General features: G+C 32.1%; 1 protein-coding gene across 1 annotated transcript in view; it reads left to right on the top strand.

The window, feature by feature from the left end:
* Positions 1 to 6,233: 6,233 nt before the first annotated feature.
* The window catches only part of LOC135832324 (calcium/calmodulin-dependent protein kinase kinase 1), a 93,060-nt gene continuing 80,202 nt past the window's right edge, over positions 6,234 to 19,091 (top strand). Inside the window, exon 1 of the mRNA XM_065345497.1 lies at positions 6,234 to 6,422. The gene's annotated coding sequence lies outside the window, so the exon portion shown is untranslated. The remainder of the gene's footprint in view (positions 6,423 to 19,091) is intronic.

Genomic DNA, 19,091 nt, shown 5'->3' with positions numbered 1-19,091 from the left:
CTCTTTTACAAAACATTTTATACCCAAGTACTTAAATAATTAATTTTCAACTTTACGTTTTGTTTCATTTTAAACTTTAAAGAGACATTTTCAAGGAAATTTGAAATTTTCTTTCTACGTATTTCATTTTCAACTAAACTCAATAGTGAATATATGCAATAGGCGATTAGAAAATAATATTTTGAAATGCTACTCCCAAGTTCAATTTTTAATCGCATTCCTTATTTTCTTAGACGTAACTCAACGTAAGTATCAAAAGAAGAATGAGAGAAAGAGGTGAAAATAAATACAAAAACAATATACCCGTACATAGGTATGGTAGATATCCAACAAAAAAACATAATCTTCATGTTTAATGATCATGTATTCTTTGCATTCTGTTTAAACAGCTCCTGCAATTTTTCAGTTAGTCCAACTTATCAACACTTGTATGGTTGCGCTGCAATGATCAATTAATTTCCAAGATCTGCTACAGACGGTAAACGATCTGAGTTTTGCTATCGTAAGGGTGTATCCAGTTAGATTTACAAGGAGATCAATCTACGATGTGCCGTTTGGAAATTTCAACTTTTCAGCTTTTCAACGTTCTTTTTCAAATTCAAAAAGTGTGTAGATTTTTGTCAGCTGAAAAATATAATATTGGAAGCTGAAATTGTTTTAACACAGTTAGGTTCATGGGCAATTACTTAACGATATGTTTGAAAATGTGGGCACTTTTTTGTTATAGCCTTGGAACTGATAAAAAAACACAATTGGTACGATCAATTGAACTTTTTTCAGCCTATTGTAGGTCTACTGGTCATGTACCTATTTAGCTTTCTATTCCTACCTGAGAAGAATGTTTCACCTTTCCGCTAGTTTTCGTCAATGAGTTTTCGTGACGTTTTAACGATATAGGTATGAATTGAAAATGTCTGTTTAGAATTGATTTAATCGTTTGTGTAAGTATTCCACCTATTCTTTTTCGCTGGTTCGTTACAATATATTGATGGATGTAACGACATTGAGCGCAGTAAAAGTTAATTATGCTGCGTTTGTCGCTATAAACTTGCTTTCGGCTACCTAAATCTAAATACCGCAGAATTTTTATTTTATAATTTTATATTCAAATGATCTTTGCCGTTTGCCATTTTATTCTCGCATGCATTCAACGTTGACGAAATCCGCACCAAAGTAGGTTCATTTATATAGTGTCCGATCAACGGGTATTTTTTTTTTTTTTTTAACAATCGCAAATGAACTAAGAAAGGATTAATTTACTACGCTTATGGCGACTTTGTGGAAATATATATAGCTGTACTTATTTGCTAAATAAGCGAAGGAGATAAGAATTATGTACCAAATTGAAGACTTTTTCAAAGTTGTATAAAATGAGTTGTTAATATCACGATCACGTTTCTCGCACGAATTAAGATTACTATAGTCTTGGTAAGGACCGTTGATCTACAAATGGGAAATGTTGGATAAATTACGTCCACTTCGTGCATTTGTTGGTGAGCATTTTTTTCGTCGCATTGTTTGCATTTCTTCGTTTATTATTTTTAGCCTTTAGTAATTTTTTCCAGTCTTTTCGGCGTCTTTGTGCGAATTATGTTTTGAAGTCATACTTGATGGAAAAATTTTAATTTAGGTAAATTTAGTTTTATGAAATTACATTAAATTCTGCTTTGTGCAGTTTTTATTAAAATTTTGTGTTTGAAATCCTTCAATCTTTAGGATAGACAAACCATTGCTCCTGTATGGCTGCATAAATACAGATCAGGAGATTTCCAATAGAATCAACTGTTATCAAATGCGATTATAGTACATAGAGGTAGCTAGGTAGTACTTACATACAGGGTGACCAGAAATATCGTGAACCCCTAAGAAAGTTTTTTTATTGAAAATATAGGTTGGTAATGCGAAATAGATGCATATGATTGGTGGAATGTTATCACCTCAGTCTAACAATCAATCATGCGCTATCATTATTATCATTCACAGTGATCAACCGAAACATTTAGAAGAAAACTTTTTTCAGGGGTTCATGATATTTCTGGGCACCCTGCAGTAGATACCTTCCTACATGTAGCCAGATTTAGTGGCATAATAGTATAACATATAAAATAGTTATAGGTATACCTACCCAAACCTTGCAATTTTTTTCCATTCAGTGAGCACAGATGTGGTGGGTTACGCGTGTTACACATTGCAAATTGTGTTTCAACTTTATTTTAGAATGCGACTAGGTGTATAAATTAGCCAATGCAACAGTAGTAGGTACAGTACTAGGTAGTCATTGTCAGCTGTTAAAAAACATTCTATAAAAAATATGACAATGTAAAGAAAATTTAATAATACTATCTCATTATGTAATGTAGAAATTTTTCATTGGGAATTATTTTCGTTTAATCTACGTACCTACTTAATCGTATTAAACGAACGAAAATAAGTAGGTAGCCGGTTGTTATTTCCACTGGGTTTTTCAACGCACGTTTATGTCAAGATGAGCGTTTTGTTTGGTTTCCTTGAATAAAAATTCACAAAATGTGGGTACTTTGACATCGTAAATCGAGGTTATTCGGTGTAATTAATAGACAAAATAAGTACTCCATTAAAAAACTGTTTTCTCTGTTATTTGATTGATACGTTAAAATAGCATTATTAAATTTCTCGTCAATTGATTCAGCGGTCGGTCGTTGTTTTCTACCAAATTCAAGGTTAGATGAGTACATATGTAAATATTCGAATAAATTAAAGAAATCTTCAATCATTAGTCGTGGGACTGGCACTTGAAACACTTCCTAGTACCTACATTTAATACTAGTATGTAGTAGGTTTATTCTTAAACTGATTTTTTTATTTTTTGTCATCGGTAGGTAGATATGTCCAATCCAAGTAAAATTGAGAAAATTGTGGACATACCTAAATCATAACATACTGACAGGTTTCAAGTTTTAAGAGCACAAGTTTATCTAGTCCTAGGCATATTGGTTATAAACTGACACGAATATTTTCGAGGATTCTACTGATTTATCGATATCTCATGCGGGTGATTTTTTACTCGTAATTTTTTTTGGCATATTTACACGCTATTTTGAACAGCTACCGAGAAAATACAAAATAATAATCATTTAAACGCGGTAAATTATCTGTTTCGCATATAATTATGCCGCAATAAACCGAATCCAACTTGAAGTTACAGCAAAGGGCAACGACTTAGTTTTCATCTAACATCGTCCACCATGGTTTCGAGTTTTCTTGACGATTTGATTTGCGTCATAAACTGGTAGACGTTTTCCATACCTAATACTCCTATTCCTTCCTATGAGGATGAATGCATATTCCTAGTGTTAAGTTAGCTTCTAATTCTGACTTCTGATACAAACTTGCGAACAAAAAAATATATGTATACCTACATATTATGAGTGACGCACCAACTTAATCAATGACGCGTAAGTGTATTTGTAAACATTTTTGCACGTTCGTGTTTAAATTCGATTGCTGAGTATATTATACTTGCTCGTATTTTATAAGTTAAAACCGATGGACAACTATCAACTACGTATGTGTACCTACGAGTATGTACGAGTATACACATATGTTATTATTATTATTATTATTATTATACCTACTTATCTACTTAATAAATGCGGTTTATACGATGGTATTTTTGATCATTTTGGCAATCGATTTTCCAACGTGTAATTAAAAGAGAAAAAAATTGTGACGTTAGTAAAAATATTCTACGTCAGCCATTTCCTTACAACCGTTGTCCATAAATCGTGATCGTACATATTAATAAATCGAACCCTCATACATGATAGGATACCTACTACCCATATGTTCTTATTTATGAGGTACCTAAATTTAATTTTAAGTACGAGTATAATTATTCGCTCTATGGTCCGGCTAACTTTTCAATACCAAAGTATTAATTTTTGACATACTCGTAAGTACTTAATGACATAGGTAAGTAAGTACTAAGTACTCTTAAACAATTGCTATTTGGTTAGTTCCTGGCATCCTGCAGGTAACAGAAAAATATTTTTTCAAAGTGAGAGTACTCATTTATGCCACAAATTCTTCTAAATGCGGGTCATTAGATGGTCAATATGCTACAAGTGCAGCAGCAACAACAACGTAAATTACGCCTTATGAATATGTAATCGTATGATTTCAGCAGCCAAAGCACGTGGATCTTGTTCAATTGTGCAAGTAAAAAATACTCAGCAAAGGTACGTAGGTACACAGGTACATATTTAATTTTTTTCTAGCGCTCTATAGAAATGATAGTTTAATATAGGTAGGCTTACCTACTTGCTTAATTTTTCAATTTCAAAGTTGCGTCATCAAAAAAATCAACTCGTCAAACCATATCTAGATAAAACCCTTCGAAACTGAGTGTAAAAATCTTGTAAAGTGTACGCGCCCATTTAAAAAAAAAAGGAAAAAAATGAAAATTTTTTTGCGATGCAGTAGGTACACAGTTAGTACAGTTCATACATCAATTTTTGAATGAATAAGAGTGACCTCAACAAAACAACAAAACACATTTGAAATGAGATGGAAATTGGTTTCAAGTTCAAATGGTTGGTGGAATAGGTAAGTCTTAGAGTAGGTAAACCATTGAAAGGTCAAAATACATAGGTAATTCTCAATTGACTAATTATTTGCTTCTCTCATGAATGCCTTATTTATTTTGGAAAACAATTAAAGAGAGATAAATTACTGCCTGATTCAAGATTGTAGGTATGACTTCTTGTTGAAATTTTGAAAAAGTCAAACAACGTACTTATATACCAATAATCATGATTTAAAAAAGTAGGTAGATAGATACCTAACCAGTGCGCTGGTAGTCGAAGGGAAAAAATTAGAAAAATTGATGAATTTTAGCAAAATTATCAAAGTTGAACAAAAAATTTAAACGTTCACCAAGTAAAACGGCTGTTGATGTGTATTCAACTTTTATAAAAATTGACGATTTCTTCAAAAAAAAAAAAAATTTAGCTTAGGCAAGTAATGTACCTTAGTTGAAACAAAAACAATAAGTAATAAAACATAAATAAAAAAATACCCCAAAAATATATTTAGCAGGACCATCTCAAAATTTAAAAATTAAATATTGAACAATTAACTAGGTAATTGAAAATCAGCTTTTCTAAAGCCATCATGTGCACGTTAGATTTCTCGTATATTATAGGTAGAGGTACGATACTCGTACTTACCTACAGCAGAAAATCTATCTTAGGTAATTTTATATTTTTGCCGAGTTGTTAAAGTATTTTTTTTTCGATTTATTATAATAGAAATATGCCAACATATCATTACCGGATCCATTAAATTTGAAATAAATATTAAATAAGTACAAGACATAAATATTTAGTTCGGTACCTATCTATTACAACATCGTTATATGATGCTTGAGAAAAGAAGTGAACAGGTAGGTATTCAACTTAGGTACTTATTTTTCTATAGGTACCTTATAAGTGTATCATTTCAACAAATGCGAAAAAATTTTTAACATCACGATGCTATTTCCTTTTTTTTTTGGCGAAATTTCGAATCTTTACGTCAATTGCACCATAGGTACCCTTGAAAAAAAAAAAACACGGCACCTTAATTGAACAAAAAGTGGCTATCAAATCGTAAACATATAATTACCTAAATTTATTTTTTGACCGAAAATTGACGCTATCAAACTGCCATATAATTAAACTAGTCTTTAAAAAGTATCTCGAATTTTTTCCTTCAATTTCCATTATTACAGTAAATACGATAAAAATAAATAAATAACATAACCTGTCCATTAAATGTAAGTATGTAACACTTATTATCGACGCTTCTCGCAACTCGCAACACAATTGTGTTTTGTGTTCCAAGTTCCATAACTCAAGCAATCACTGTGCCTATTCGGTAGTAGGTACAAATTATTCTAATCTTGGTACAGTATTCAAATGATCTATAGACACAAAACTATAGCGCCAAGTACATACTTACACGACTTGCACTTCCTATAACGCATAGATCGTTCCTAAACGTAAACGATCTTCGCGAATCCGGTTTTGCTACCTAAACTATTTAACGCGTGTAGTGATTTCCTGTAATTTTTGGCGGGAAAAGTACCAAAGTTAGTCATCACTGCGGAACCAGTTTGTTGTTATGTGTACTATTACCATTACGATAAAGAGGGGGATCTCCTACGAAGGTCGTAACACTGCCGGCTTCATCGATGTTAGGCGATCATTCAAGACGAAAAGTAGAAGTGATGTTAGTACATGAATAAAGGCCGAGGCCAGCGGGCAGTCGGGTGATGATTAAGTTTTTGTGAAAATTTTTTGAATTTGTGTGGTTTTCTTGCGCGTAAACTTGCGAATTTTCAGTTATTTTTCGTTTCAAAGTGTCTTATTTATTTTCAAAGAAAATCTTCGCACCTTTTCGCAGTAAGTGTCTTGCCCACTTTTTAACTCTGAATTATTTAAGATCGCTTAAATGTTAGTACCCGGGCTATTATAATCTACGCAAACGGCTATAGCCGCGTTAAGGTCGAGAAATTAGGGAAAATGTCCCCCATTATTCGTGTTTTATGGGAACGGAAGTTACTCGCCCTTTTATGTACCTACTATGTACGCGTAGTTGGTACTTACCTACCTACCTACCTTAAGAAAGTTTTGCCGTGATTTTCCGAAAAAAAGAAGCTTTTAATAGGTACGTGGTTTGGTTTAGATTCTTATCGTTGGAATACTGTGGGCTAAAATTGCTACTGCGTTTAAACTAAGTACGAGTACCTAAAACGCCAGGTTTTACCAATTCTAATTTTACATACTTACAATTAGTAGCCTATCAAGGGGTTTTGTACTCTTGTTGTTCCTATACGTACTCAAAATGCTGTTAAGGGAAGCAATTTATTCACTTGCTCTTTATTATCAGTGTCTGGGAAAGCACAAAGCCGGCCAATTCGAGTACCTAGATACGAGTAGATGGATAGGTACGTATGATGCAAACGACAAATTTCATTTAATGAAACGATTTTAATTGCGAGCTTTGATAAACATCCATGTTACACAGTCAGTCTTTCGTTTATCGTTCAACTACTAACAAATGCACAAAGGATAATCGCTTTTACATTATTATTAAACTAGCTTATGCTCGGAGTGGTATCAAATAATCAAATTTTGATAAATTCGCAGCCTTGTTAATGAGCAGAGTGATACTACATCCGAATAAAATAACGCTGCAAAAATTATTTCTCGCAGGCATGTTACCTTTACGTATGGCTACCGATCAACTTACTTACTTACGCTTCGTGTATGGTAGTTCATAAATTTTGAACTTCGAGCTCTAAAGTTTTCAGTATGGTGCGATAAATTCACTAAAAAGACGTCTACGTCTGATGAATTATTTCACGATAAACTCGAGCCAAACGATGAAAACAAGTTTCATCCTTTGGGGAAAATTCTTTGAAAAGTTCTCTTATCTTTTTTTTAATGCTAATTTGATAAAATTACTTTGAAAAAAATTAAAATACACGGACTGATTGATTAAGAAGTAAACAAGTATGTAAGTAACCAGACAAATAATCTGTCCGAATAATTAATGTTTTTTTTGTTGAGATTGAAAAAAATGAGCGAAATCTTTAAATATAGGAAGTAGGTACTAGGTACCTCTACCTATGTGTTTTTGAAAAATTTGAACGCATCTTTTGATCAAAGATCGAATTAAATCAATGTTGATGGCCATAATTTTGTGTGAACATTTCTTGACGAGCACCTACCTACTGCTCCATGACAACAAAGGCCAAAACTGGCTTTTAAAAAAACAAGAAACTCGAAAATATTATATAATATACTTAGAGGCAGAGGAAATATTACCATCGTAGAGATTAATCATCATATGGACAAAAAAAAAACAGAAAACAAGCAAAAAAGCTTGATTTTTGATGACATAATTAGGTACTTAAAATACCTACGTATCTATTTCATTGCCACGAAACAGTTCTTCACTAATAAAGCGTGACGTAAAAAATCAGGAAAATCCCTCTCTTCATGGAGCCCAAATCTTGGTGCGTATCATCTTTCAAATGTAGCCTATGTAACCACAAGGTGGTTCATGAGTCATGTGTCAATGAAATTCATCTTCCTATCCAAATTTTACTCGAAATATCTTGAAAGCAAAGCTTCTTAGAATTTACGCATCACACTTTGCACGCAGGTAGATCTAGGTACCTGAGAAAATTATCTGTGCAATTTTGTTTCTCTTCATTATTTTCACAAGATTTTGAGTTTTTTTTTTCAGAAATCTATTTTTTTTCTGAAGGAAAAATCAAAAAATTTGAATTTTGTAGGTAGGTATAGGTAAGTAATTATTGGACCTTCCATAGTTTCTAGGTTACCTCAAAATATCCTAAAATACGCATACCTTCTAAGTAACTATACCAATAGAAAAATGTTGTATGCTCTATAATTTTGTGTTTTTATTTTGAAAAATTTTGAATTTGTTCCATCTCGAAGATTTATTTTTGAGATAAACTACAGTCCTTTGATGGTTTTTCAAAACTGGAAGTTTTCTTGATGTGTAACTTTACGTTGTTATCGAGAATTCATAGGCTATGTATTCTAAATTATTAAGTTTCCATTTATGATCTATTGGAAATCTCTGAAAAACCATAAAATTAAAATTTGAGGAATTTAGAGATTTAGGTAAATCAATATAATAGGTACCTATGTTGAAAGTTTGATCGAGATAAATCTCATAGTAAAGCTGTAGAAAATCATTTCAGAAAAATCCTACTTTCGGGTCGAGTTTTATGAGAGGAAGAGAGGATTGAGAAATGGTGATACAGTTCCAATGTCGGTTGAATCGAAAAAATGAAATGCTGTGCAGAAATTCTTTCCATTTACTTACCTACACCTAATTAAAGTTTATTTTCGGTCAAGTTGAAAGGAAAATTGAAAAAATATCAGTATTGAGTCGAAAAACATTAATTTTTGGTTGGAAAATGAGACCATTGAACTGGTTGCTGAAATGGGTTACAGATAATCGTAAAAATTGCCTTAAGAAATGAGATTGCCGAATTTTTGTATTTAAAAATTTTGTAAAAATTTTCAATAAAATTGCAGAACTTCAGAAACAATAGGGGAAAATATCGTATTATTGATTGGTTTACTAAAAGGCTCAGGGAATGCATTCTACTCGTGGTGCCGTTTTTAAAGATCCAATAGAGATACTAAAATAATCTACCCTAGGTATTCTCTTATGAGTACTAACAATTGAGCTGAGTCCCTACTTATTTATGATGTGCAAAAATTACGCAGGTATAAGTAGTAGATGAAAAATATCTAACAAGAAAACGAAAGATGCCATAAAATTGGAAAATTCATAAACTGATTAATCAGCTTTAGTAAATTTATTATGTTATTCGATAAATGCAACAGTACCTATCTAAGACTAAGAGGTTAAATAACTCACAAAAACCGGTGTCAGTTTCCACCTTCCAACTTGAAAATGATAATATCAATTGCTCTGATTTATACCAATAGACGACTACTCCAACATGAACGGAAAGAAAACTATCAACGCCTACGCTAAGATATAATTTATCAAAAACACTGAAAGTTTCTAACGTAAAATCCCTCTAAGCAATTTCCAATGCTTTTATATTGGTATAGGTATTAGGTATGTACATAAGTACTTGAAAGTACATTATATCTACCAATACTAATATTCATACTCGTACTGTATATACCTATAGAAGATGACACAAGTCTCTTGCTGGTGAAAATAAAAACGATACCATACTCGGTGCTTCAATTTTTTTTTCAGCTCAGTCGTCTCACAATTCTTTCAAATAGATGCTTTGCCTTGGTTATCATAAGCGTGGTAATTAATTTCTTTGCAAAAAATTTCGCGACACGACTTTATACATGTTGCTTAACATTTCTAAAGTGGTCATTATGGTCTAGGGAATCGAGGAAGTGGAAAAAATTTATACATTATACAATGTAGCTCGATGAAATTAATTCTATTAACTTGTTGACGAGTCTGTTGGTTGTATTTTGAAACATAATTAAGGTATTTTGTCTTTCATGTAATACACTGAACTGAGATAACTGGGTTGTCTTCGTCTCCTATTAATAATGTTCGCCTGCTGGCAACTCACATTATAGGTACATATTTCGTACAAACAGTTGACATTGCAAGGTAATTTGACTACCTACACTGACTGAAACGATAGAAAAATGTGTGTAACATTATCTGAATCTCTTTCTACCACCCTCCCCCGCCACACATGGGTTCTTCCTCTCTTTAAGTTCAAAAAAACAAAAAAAAACAAAACAAAAAATGAAAACTAGTGGGCAATTGGAAAAAAATAGGTTCTTAAATAGGTATGAAAAGTCGAGAATACCTACTAAAAATTATTGAAATTGTAAACTAGGTAAAATACCCGATTCAAAAAAATGTATAAGTACCTACTCGTATAGGAAAAAATGGGGGTATTGAGACTTCTCAACTCTCAACCCTTAGTTAATAAAAATGTTTTTTTTCCTTTAGATTTTGATTTAAAGTAGGTAGTAGGTAAGTAGGTAGGTACAAACCATTTAGATACGTAATCATGTCGAATATCTGTCACAAATTTAATGAGCTTTGCTTTTCAATGAGTTAATATCTTTGATTTCGATCAGCCTCGTCGTTTTTTGTTTCATTATCCGACTTCAAACAGTTCAAACGAAAAATTACGAACAACTAACAGGTTTGATACCTTTACTCATTCGACTCACTATAATTTCAGAATTAAATCTGCATGTTTACCTACAACATTTAAACAAGCAGTTGGGAGTAAAAAAAATTTACCCAAACCTGAAAGAACAGCAAAGGTTGTACGTGGAAAGAAATTTCTATAGAATTTCATTTTAAACTTAATGAAAACGTCGTTTGACGACGACGCACAGTAGATAAAAGACCTTGGTACTCGGAGTTTAACGTATTCCGACATTTCATTAATTCTTTTTATTGTCACGATATGCGTTTGGTTATTGTTATTTTATTACTCGCTTCGTGCGCTTTGCATTTTGCATATTTTAACAAATCTTCGACTTCGACTCCGTTGACTCTCGCCTCTAGCCAATAGGTACCTAGGTTATTTCGTCTCGCATTATTGATGAGCGTACGTACTATGTACATACTACATATTTTAAAATATAATTGCCCATCGTTGATTGTGTATAGTTTAAGACTTCCAAGTTCTAAGAAGTACATACCAATAAGTGTTTTTCCTATCTAGAATGATTCTTATCAGTGTTTAAAAAGTAATTTTTTTTCACGTTATGGTTTTTTTAAATGATTTACACACTAACAGACACATTGTTGCATCACTTATCGTCATTACTAACGCTCTTTTTCTAATTAGCTAAATCAAGAGTCAGGATAGGTGCACTTTCGTTGCCTTACTTACATAACATTGAACAATTTTTCAAGTTCATCGAAATCAAATCAGCATTCTCATTAACTTTCGCTCGTATTTTTGCGCGTCAATCGAAATTTTTTATCGGAGTTTTACGTTCATATTATGTATTGTCATTGTACGATAGCCAAAGTTGATAAAGGTTGCAATGGGTCAGTTCTTTTTTGTACAGCAAACTAAATACATTCGATGCTGAAAAAATCATTATTACGAATGATTTACTTTGATTTTTTACGTCGTTTTTCATCGATATAAAGTTTCAAAAACAAAAAATTTTAAGCTGCTCTAACATGGTTGATTTTCCTCACCTGATCAGATCCAATATTTTTCCACTTGGCCGAGACCAGCGCTTTTTAAAACTTTGCCCTATCGTTATCCGCGAAATAAAGCATAGGTATACATATGTTATGATATTTGAGTACAATTCGACACACATTTTGGATGAAGACATGATCAAGTGAACAAAAAGGAATAGTCTTAAATAAAATTAGAAATTTTTTTTAAAAACTCGTTTTTTGAAAGGAGAGCTTGGAAACATTTTTCGTCAACTTTTCTACACATTTTCATCACTGTTGCCTGAAATTATTTCATCAACTTTATAGTTACATGTACTTATTACTCAATCAATTCAAAATGCCATCTCTTGAGAAATCTTCGTTATCTTTGTTGGGAATTCTTTGTTTTTTTCTTTTTGTTTTGCGCATCCCTGATTTCTTAGAAACGACCTTTTTTTTTCTCTTTCAGATATAATAATCTAGCTTCAGATGTGTCTCGAAATCGATGAGAAAGGATTCATCCTTCAAACTTAAAGAGAGGGTAAAGAGATGTTCACAATATTAGGGAATCGTTTTGTAAACCATGCTTTCGTAAATACTTTCTTACAGACCTCTAAGTACAAGTACAAGTACCTACATATATCCCAATCGAAGATATCTGATTGATTTTATAGGGTACTTGAGCCTATGACCTACTTACTTATCTTTCCATTTTTACTCGGTTTATGTAAAAATGAAAACATTACATAGGTAGGTTAGGTACCTACCTACTTCAGCTTCATTATTTTTATGATATTCTCATTTGTGTAGAATAAAATTGTTGTTTGTAATAGTTTTAAAAAAGGTAGGTAGGTATCTAGATCTACAAATTATTCGAAAGATGAATATCAAATTGTGAAATCCGAAAATAACCTTCACAATGTAAGAATATGCTGTGTTTGACTTTGATGGAACTGCGATAAAATAGATAAGAACTTTTGCACTGTAAATATCAATATATATCGTATCAACAGTCACCAAGATGATGAATAAATTTCTCGTTAAGTACGAGTCATTCTGAAATTACATATTCAATTCGAATTGCAACTGTGTATTAGGTACATACAGTAAGTAACATTGAACATTTGTACACGAATATTGTAAATACATGTTACATACGAGTATATCTACAGCGACATGATGAAAAAATCTTAAAAATTTCACGTCCGAAGTAACTTATCGAATATTTTGTGGTATTTTAAAAATGTAAACAAAACAATACGAAATTTTTTTTCAACGTCGTGGCGTGTTCCAACAAACGTCCAGTTATTCAAAAACAAATAAATGACGTCAACATGAAAAAAAAAACGATCTGCAGTAGTGAGCAGAAAGTGAAATAAGTGAACCTGTCGATATGTCGATTTCGTGATCCGATCAAACATCTGATCAGTTCAGTTCAAGGTAACCATATCCACACAAACAAGTCTGTGGACCTCTGATGAAAGGAGATTCACATTGGTATATATTGTTCGTTTGTTATGGAAACTTCCTCATTAGGTGTGAATCTCGGTCCCGCGTTAACTACCATCTAACTATAGCTCTAGATCTAAATACTTGAGATAGGTAGGTAGAGGTACCGTTAAATTACGTTTAATTGCGATCAAGTGGATCTGAATAACGTTGAATAAACCGAGGCGTTCGCGAGTAATCACCGATATTGGTAGTACAATGCATTATACCATTACGTGGGCAGAATTTCAGCTTCCTGCAGAATTTTCTCATATTCGATTTTTCAATGCGTGCTTTGTTATTGAATTTATGTCATTGTCGTTCCGTTCTATCAATAGATTACTTAGTACGAGGATTTTTTTTTTCTTTTTTGTTATTCATCGTACATTTTGCAACTTTACTTTTATCTGTACCAGGAACGATCGTCTTCGTACATCGTGTACAAAATCTCAATTTACATTATATTTATGTACTAATTTATCGTCTCTATACTTTTGAATGATAAATTAGATGCATTATACAATTAATAATCTTGGCGCAATAGGGGGTTTTCATAAATGGAAAGAAAATCTTCTATATGCATGGTACCATACCCAGAGCTAGCAACTTACCTTACATTAGACGATAAAAACATAGATATAACTTTTTCTTGGTAACTCGTTTCACTACAATTTCATAGAAAACTATGGATCCTCGATTGGAATGGTTCAATTGGATGGGTTTCTTAATCAATTTCCTAGTCATTAAAGCATGAAGTTAGAACTAGAATTAATTAGGTACCACTACGGGAGGAATTTTGACGGGCAATTATGAAATACGTAAGTACATACAGGGGTCGGCGTAAGTTAGTATTCGCATTCGAAAACTGATGAGTTTTCTTTAACACCCTGTTGTGTGTAATTAGTAGATAGAGGGTCATGTAAGTAGTGCGTTGTGTTCATAGAAGTCCCACCAACACCTTGGTAATAATAGTTTCGTTCCCCACTATGTCACTACAGAAAAAAAAATTACTTTTTGTGTTAAAAAATTTTTGTTTATGCAAATCGGAATACTAACTTACGCCGACCCCTGTATAAGTAACTACCTATATTCGTGATTATGGAGGGAAGGAGGGTTCTACCAACATTTATTAGGTAGGTAGTAGGTACTGCAAAATTAGGTATAGAAAAATTTAAACCTGCATAATTTTTTTGAGCAAATTTTATTTCAAAATTATGTAACCTTGTGTTGGAAAATTAGAGAAACCATAGGTACTTGTAATTTTTGCAGAAATACACAAACACTCCTATAAATTCCAATTAAGCACGGAAAAGTTACTCATACAATTTGTCATTAATTAGGTATCTAGTTTACTTTTTTTAGTACAATGTTTTGAAAAAAAAAATGGCTGAGGTATAATTAAAATAGGTACCTAACTACTAAAAAAAAAAAAACATATTTTACAAAACTTATCGTACTTTACATGTACATCATTTATTTATGTATATTATGTATTCTTTTCCATTTGCTGCTTACCCACCCACTGTGTATAATGCAACATGAAAATGTAAGCTAAGGCGCTATTGTTCAAGAAATTGTTTATTTGGCTATAATGAAGTGTCCGCATGGTACGTAGAAGTCGGAAATTAAAACGTTGGTAGGTGCCTACTTGAAAAATGTTTAAAGAAATGAAAAATTTGTATATAAAGAACGCAATTTTGATTAGGTAGGTATACCTAGAGTTATTTTACAATCTGCCAAGTTGGGTGCCAAGTGCTCATTGTCAGTAAGGAAGAAAGTAGGCACTATAATCAGTACGATATGGTTGAATCGGGAGTTTTCCTTACGTCTTAAGTATTTAAAATAAGACAATAAAAAAACGCTATATTTTAATTAAAATTTTCTCATTATATCCACACTAGCTAAAAGTTTTAATATTTTTATCTCATTCACTCTTTGACTCTGTGAAATTTAAAAACATTTTGGTGCTCAAAATTGCATTTAAGGATTTAATGGAAAGACCAACAACACTTTCATTACTTTTCTTTTCTTTTCAAGAAATCTAATTAAACAGATAGGCGCTAGATAACTAATACTTTGGTAAAAAATAAAGGCATGCATATCACGTACTAAACGTAATGGGTCATCAACCTTTTCATTTGTTGTTGTTGTTGTTTTTTTTAAAGCAATTAAGTATGTAAGAGTAAAGGAAAAAAAATTGTGAAAATGAAGCGTGGTAAAATTGCAAATTTAGGACTCGATTCTATTTGAATAATCTTTTTTCTCCTCCTTTGAGACCTTGGAACTTCGAAAAATTTTCAAGATTTTTTTTTATCAATATATAGGAAGGTACCTATGCAGGGGCGTTGTAGAACATTTTTTTTGCATTTAACGTAACTGCACCAGTAATCGACAAACCAAAAATGAGACCCAGTAATCGGCATAATTTTTAAAACCATTGTAGAATCTGTATTATTTTAACCAGTGCTCCAAATAAAGTTAGAATGAACGCAGGAACTAATAATTTATCATGTCAATAAAAATGGGAACTATCCTGGTTATTGTAGTTCTTTGAAGAAGTCGTTTGTGATTGGGCTGTGATTCTTATAATTTTCATGTAAAAAATTATCCGTATAGAAAAAATCGACTGGAGGAATAACGACAATTTGAGCAAGCAAGTTACTTTTTTGAAGCAATAATTATATTCTAATCGAATTTAAATACCTTTCTGCGTCCTTTTTGTATTAAAAAAATACTATTTCATACGTTTTTCAATTGATATTTGCTTAAAAATGAATTATCGATCACTGGTACTTGAAATACAGTTGTGGACCAGTAATCGACATACTGCCGATTATTGGTGCAGAAAGTGCTTCAGGAATTATAATTTAAAAAAAAATTGGTGTCAAATTTGAAATAAATCTTTTGTAAACAGTAGATCGAGAAAAAACACAGTTTTTGACCAGTTATCGGCATACCATTCATTAATAATTATTAATTACTTAGTGTGTAATTCACTGATCAATTTTCCTTAAAATATGTCGATCATTGGGTCACTATGTGTCGATTATTGGATCGAATTTTTTCGTTTCAGAATGGCTCCAAAATTAAAATATTCTCATGAAAATATGGTAAAATTTTTTTTAAAAATTATAATTCCTGAAGCACTTTCTACACCAATAATCGGCAGTAGAGGAAAAAAATAAATATTGAAGAGTGCAAAAAACGAAAAATCGAAGAAAGAAAACAAAAAACAGATGAAAAAATTGAACAGCTAAAAAAGAAGAAATCTAAATCTGTAAAAAAGCATCGCTTCACTGTGTCTGATCATGATAGTGATTATGATAATGAAGCCAATTTGAAAAATTTCAGGAATGTGTATAAAATCCCATGTCCGATCACTGGAACAGGTTTGCCGATAACTGGTACAAAATCTGCCGATTACTGGTACATATGAAAATTCACGTTTTTCTACTAAAAAGCTTCAGTAATTAATTAATTTTGGCCAAAACAAACCTGAAAATCATTTTTTTGTGAACCCAAGTGCTTAAATTATGCTTTAAAAGTAAAAAATCTGACAATCCTTTCATAATTTCTAAATAAAATGCCCTCAAACTTGAAAATTTGAAAAGTCTGATTCTTGACTGCCGATTACTGGTGCAGTTACGTTAATTCTTAAAGGAATGCGCGGAAAATTTGAAGTGGTGATATTAAGATGGCTATTACTTTATTAGAGTTCTTCTGAGAATTTGATAAATTGAACGTATGGTAGGTACTATACATATACCTACGAGTATGTAGGTATTTTGATGAAATACCAGTCGTTTTCCAGTAAGTAGTAATTTCATATATCTTTAGAAAGAAAGGGATGGAAATGAAAAATTATTCAGTGATAGGTAGACCTAAACTTATTTTAAAGCTTAAAATGTGGAAATGAAAAAAATCAGCTTGAATAGTTTTCAAGATAAAACCCACTTCAACGGAATTTTTAATTCGAAACTGAGAGAACAATTTTTCCTCAATTTTTTTCTGGGCGGAGGGAGAAGTGGATTAACTTTTAATCAAATTTTTCAAATGTGTAAGTAATTATTGATAGATACCTACATTCAAAAGGTCCTTCGTCGGAATTTGCCACATCTAGAACCTCAAAAAGTCAAAAATATTTATTTGGAAGCTAAATACATACGTTGAAAAAACACAGGGTAATGAAATATGCATAAAACTCCAAGCTTAGTCAATGATAAGTTTTAATCTGCATGTAAAAAACGAGCTTTGAAGCTGAAACGTTGCGAGTACTATATACCAATATGCTTATAGGTATACGTGTGTATAGCTGTGCACTCTCGTTTATCTACTACAAAGATTCACAAATTAGATTGGAAATATGCACATAGAATACAAACTAAGATGGGTAATCAGATCATTAAATTTTTCATCGGATTCGTTCCTACCTATTAGCCCATCGGATATGCAAACTGCAGTACACAATTGACAATGTAGGTCTATAAGGTATACAGTTCACAGTTTCTCTGGTGATGAGTAGAGTGGGTTTGAGTGGAGTGGAGAGAAGATTCCTATATCTACTTGAGTACATACGTCTACGACTACGTATCTATACTTACTTATATTCTGTAGGTACGCCTTTTTCTTTATAAACGACTTTTGATCTCGTTAAAAAAAACAGTAATCCTTCGGGGAATACGTTTATATATCACTACAAGCAAATTAGACCAGGCATTACAGTAAATAAGGTTTTGTTGCAAATTATAATAGGTGCTCGTTTAGTTATACTGCACAGTGTACAAAAATAGGTACGGTATAAATCAGTGGTTAATAAACGCGAACATTGCGCGAGTAGGTCTAGGTAAGTACTTAACTTGAATCTTCTCATGATTGAATTGCGATGCATTTTCTCGATAAATTATGGCTCGAAGAATATTTCAAATCACTGACCTTTTACACGAGCACGTTTCTTTAATTTCAACATAATTTGCCACCTTGCTGTAGACATAAAGAGATTCGAATACCCTTAATTTTATTCGCTCCCGACGTAATATTAGGTATGCATTAGACATTCAGCGTTCATACTTTAATGAAATTTGCTGATGCTTCGAATCCTAATTTAATTTAGTTCGAGGTTCTTAATTAAAGGAATTAATAATCATTGCTGTACGACGTATATAGGATACATATTACATACACATGAGTTTTTATAGTAGTACGCGACGTTTCAATGTTTCCTAATACATACATACAATGTAGGTACAGAACAAATGTAATACAATGAGTTCGTGGCTTCAATTGACGCAATTTAGGGTTCTTAATTTCTCAAAAAAAAAAAAATATTTTTAATGGTAGGTACGCATAAAAATTTTTATGAGTTTTATTCTCAATATATGTATTAGGCGGGTGCCTATGATAAATATGTATGTGTAATAATACGATATACCTATTACCTACATCCGCTTTAAACTAGTTAAGGATTAATATATTATTTTTGCGCAAGCGGTCGAATTTTCAGAAAAATACGTAAAAATAAATAATGCTCGCGTCGTCGGTCGTCACCTTGGCGTGGCATATTTAGAGAGTGCTCGGGTGTTTGGATGAAATTATCAGTTTACTCTACAGTATACTTAATCAAAATTACAACCATTACTCACAAGTTTCTCATTTTGCTTCGTTTTAGGTTCGCTTTTAACCAAATAATTATATCGTATAACTGCGAAAACTGTCGCTTTATCGTATATATGTATGTAGTTCTGTTTAAAGTAAAGTGGTTAGCACCGAGGTCAAAATCATTTAATGGTATCACTTCAGTTTTCGTTTCAAGTGCTTTCACGTCGGGTCCGATTTAATTTCAGGGTGGTAATTTTTTGACTAATTTATTATAGTCCTATTTCAACACGAAC

This window comes from Planococcus citri, chromosome 1 (genome assembly GCF_950023065.1).
Source record: "Planococcus citri chromosome 1, ihPlaCitr1.1, whole genome shotgun sequence".
NCBI classification, from domain to species: Eukaryota; Metazoa; Arthropoda; class Insecta; order Hemiptera; family Pseudococcidae; genus Planococcus; species Planococcus citri.
Note: the sequence above shows the minus strand (reverse complement) of the source record. Positions and strands in the feature narration are given on the sequence as shown.